The following is a 3,912-nucleotide window of genomic DNA, read 5'->3' as shown; positions in this document are numbered from 1 at the left end:
AATGTAAATTTTGCATTTTCCATTATTTTTTATGCTGTCAAAATATGCAAAAGCCGCTCACTTTTTGAATTTGTATCCAAAATGGCTGGTTAACGAACTTGACCTTTAGCATAGGAGACTAAACGAGTGTACCAGAAACCAACCTAACAGAATTATGTTTTCAACTGTTATCGTGCTGACATACAGACAGGCATAAATACATACAGACAAACCGACAGACAGAAACATTCGTAAAAACCTACTTTTCGTATTCAGGGCGTCTCAAAACGTGGACATTTAATAAAAACTGGGGGGGGGGGGGCAAATTTTACACATATCTAATACCTTCTCTGATGACAATGTAAAAAAGCCATTATTACAAATTTGTTTGCTCTTCCTTCCGTGAAAAAATGTTATCTATTTATTTTAGCTTAGCTTGTGTCGTGTGTTGAAAAATGTAATTGTTGTGTTTTCAAGGTTTTTTTTATCATTAAAACAAAAACTACGTGTCCTATAAAAAGTAATTAATAAAAAATTTATAGATATTTTCTGGGTGCACAATGTTTGTCTTATTATTTTTAACATTTTTCTTTTCAAGTACTATGAACAACTATACACAGAATTTTTGAATCATAAAAAAATGTGTACTCAAAAATTTTCAAAATGAGCTAACTTTTACTATTTTTATCTAAAATGTCTGACTAACGAACTGGGTATTTAGCTTAGGTCACTAAAAGAATGTAGCAAAAGCCAATCTAATAGATTAATTTTTTCCAAAAGTATCGTGCACACAGACAAACAGACATACATACAAACATAAAGCCAAACATGACGACAGACAGATAGACGTACAGATAAACGGATTCGTAAAAACCTTTGTTTCGGATTCAGGGGGTCTCAGAAAGCGGATCTTTTAACAAAATTTAGGGGGGGGGGTCAAATTTTATACAGATCTAGTACCTTTTCTGATGAGAATGTAAAAATTATTTGTCATGAATAATTTTTTGATGGTTCTGTTTTTACTTTTAATCATAAAAAATAGCATCAAAATCATAAAAAGTTAAATTTTTTGAAACCCCACACATGAGACGAAAAAGCAATTAAAAGACAAAAGTTGTGATAAGAATGTGCCCACGCAGCGGGCGCATTTTTTTAACTGTTAATGACGTTTTTCACGATTAAAGCCAAAACTACGCATTCTATCAAAAAGTGGTTAATAACAAATTTGTAGACCTTTTTCGTATGCAAAATTTCTGTAAATTCATCTTTTACCCTATTTATGACAGTTTGACCGAAAAATGTAATTTTTGGATTTTTCATTATTTTGTATGCCGTCAAAATTTGAACTTTTGATGTTTCTAGAAAATTCAAAAAGTTGTTGTGATAATCTTGTAGGGTATTCAAAAAGTAACATTCTTCTTTTCTTGACTTTTTTCATATCGCGCGTTATTTGCCATAAAATGTTCATTTTCGTGTGTTTTTTGGAATTTGTAAATGCTATAATTCTGAAAATTTTTTGATATTTTGAAAAAAGTAATAAGAATAAATTGTTTGACTTTTTGAAGACTATGAATAACCGCACAGATAATTTTTGAATTTTGAAAAGAGTGGTCTCAAAAATATTCAAAATGTGCCCACTTTTTAAATTTTGATCCAAAATGCCTCGCTAACGAACTTGACCTTTAGATCAGGACCCTAAACGAGTATACCATAGGGCAATCTAATAGATTAATTTTTTCAAAAGTTATCGTGTTCACAGATAGGCAGAAATACATACAGACATACTGAAAGGCATACAGACACATTCATAAAAACCAGTTTTTCGAATTCAGGGGTCTCAAAACGTGGACATTTGACAAAAACTGAGGGGGTGGGGTAATTTTTACACAAATCTAATACCTTCTCTTATGAGAATGTAAAAATAGTTGATAAGAATGTCAATACACCATATATACGTTCCCAAAAAAAGTTTTATTTAAAAAATCCCTATCCAAAAAATGTATTTTAGGTAAAATAATATGACTATGTAATCCATGAATATTATTACGCAGATTTGATGACTTTTTCTGGTTTATAAAGTCATCAGTAAAAAATGTTCATTTGAACGTTCAGAGATTCAAGCACATCTAAAAGGGTCACTTTTAAGTTTATTTTTGCAAAAATAAAGTTATTTTTTAAATAAAAATTTCTTTTAAATATTTTTAAATATCCTCAAATATTTTAAATTCCGAGTAAAATTCCTTCAAACATTTTTAAATTCTGAAATTAAATTGAAAATTCCGTATGATACCTTAAGAAATCATAAAACCTTACAGGTCCCACAAAATCCTTCTGAATCTTTCGAAATTCTTCGGACCTGCATGCAGCTATTTTTCAAATAATACTTTGAAATGATTAAAATCATTAGAAATTCCTTGAAATTTATTAATTCGCTTAGAAATACTTTGCAGCTTTTAAAAAATTCTAGAATGGAGCCTTTAATATCTTGAAATCTCTTTAAGAATCTCTCAAATTCTTTAATGAATCCGCTTCAAACTTTTTTTTATATACATTTAAACTATTTCAAAGAAATAATAAGAATATGTCTCAAAAGATAAAATGTCTTCATTAAATCCGATTCTTAAATACGGAAACTATTTGTAGTAATCTTGTAATTTTATTATTTTTGAGAAACGAGTTTTTATATATGCTGCTTAATAAATCATTATACATTATTATAATAAGTATTATTTATAAAAGGAGTGTAAATAAGGCCTTTTTGGCCCCAGGAATCTAGAATTAGGCAATAATTTTCTTTATGTATCAGATATGAGATATAACCACAAAGACCATACAAAAAATTAACTATCGAGAACAAAAAAAAAAGAAGATTATACTATTGAAAATCATATTTAGGAACATGTTATGTTTTTTGTATTTCCTATGTCTACTTTTATATTTTATAACACTACTTATGACATTTGTTTTTATACGAATTTTAATTTTGACACTGACAAGGCAGTTAGTTGATCGAAACATACGATCTTTCGAGAAGCTCGCTCATATGAGACGAGATGAGATGAGATTTCATAGAAAAAAAAGATGAGAGCTTTGCCCGTTGTTGCTCATTTCTCGTATTCTTCGCTCAAATGTAACACTAAATAAAACGTCTTAATTTCGCTAAAAATGCAATGAAAAAGTCATTAAAGTAGTCCACTAACACCATTTTCTTAGGAAAAAGCAAAAAGAAATACAAAATTCAAGTTCTTTAATAAAATGCCATGTGAATAAATTATGTAGAAATTATTCCCTGGACATCCCATAGCGAATCTCATGGGAATGTTTTTCATAAAATTCCCTCATACAGCTACTACATAGAAAATTTCCATAGTGAATTTCTGTATATTGTCGAATTAAGTATGATAGTTCAATAGTTGAATTTTTTAACCAAAAGTACGAATTTTCTACACTGAGAAAAAAATGCTGTTAAATCAAAAATATGCACTTTCGCGTTCGGTCAAAAACAGATAATATTGATTTAAATGAATATTCAATAGAACAATAATAATTTCTTTCGGCTTGCCAGTAATGCTGTGAATTCGGTAGTATATCCATTTGAATCAATAAGGTCTGCGTTTAACCGAGCGCAAAAGTGCGTACTTTGGATTCATCAGCATATTTTCTCAGTGTATCCAAAAAGATTAATGCTCAATAAAATCGTAAAATTGTTGACCAATAAAGATGACTTTCGAAATAAAAAATTTAATTTTCAATACAATGCAGTGAAACTCTTCAATAGAGTTAGTTCCCACCCACAGTCAGCCCCAAAATTGGCGCTATAGAAGAGTTTCACTGCCCAGGCGGAAATATTATATATACTCGTAGTTTATATATAGTGTGAAGTTTGATATAAAATATTGATTTGTTTTATACATTTTTTGTATGATACAAATG

At 29.3% G+C, this 3,912-nt stretch overlaps 1 protein-coding gene across 13 annotated transcripts in view; it reads right to left on the bottom strand.

Moving 5' to 3' along the window:
* The window catches only part of LOC117171290, a 178,483-nt gene that overhangs the window by 64,148 nt on the left and 110,423 nt on the right, over positions 1-3,912 (bottom strand). The gene's annotated exons all lie outside the window — the stretch shown is intronic.

Source organism: Belonocnema kinseyi, chromosome 4 (assembly GCF_010883055.1).
Source record: "Belonocnema kinseyi isolate 2016_QV_RU_SX_M_011 chromosome 4, B_treatae_v1, whole genome shotgun sequence".
Taxonomy (NCBI): domain Eukaryota; kingdom Metazoa; phylum Arthropoda; class Insecta; order Hymenoptera; family Cynipidae; genus Belonocnema; species Belonocnema kinseyi.
This window is presented reverse-complemented; position numbering and strand designations above follow the sequence as displayed.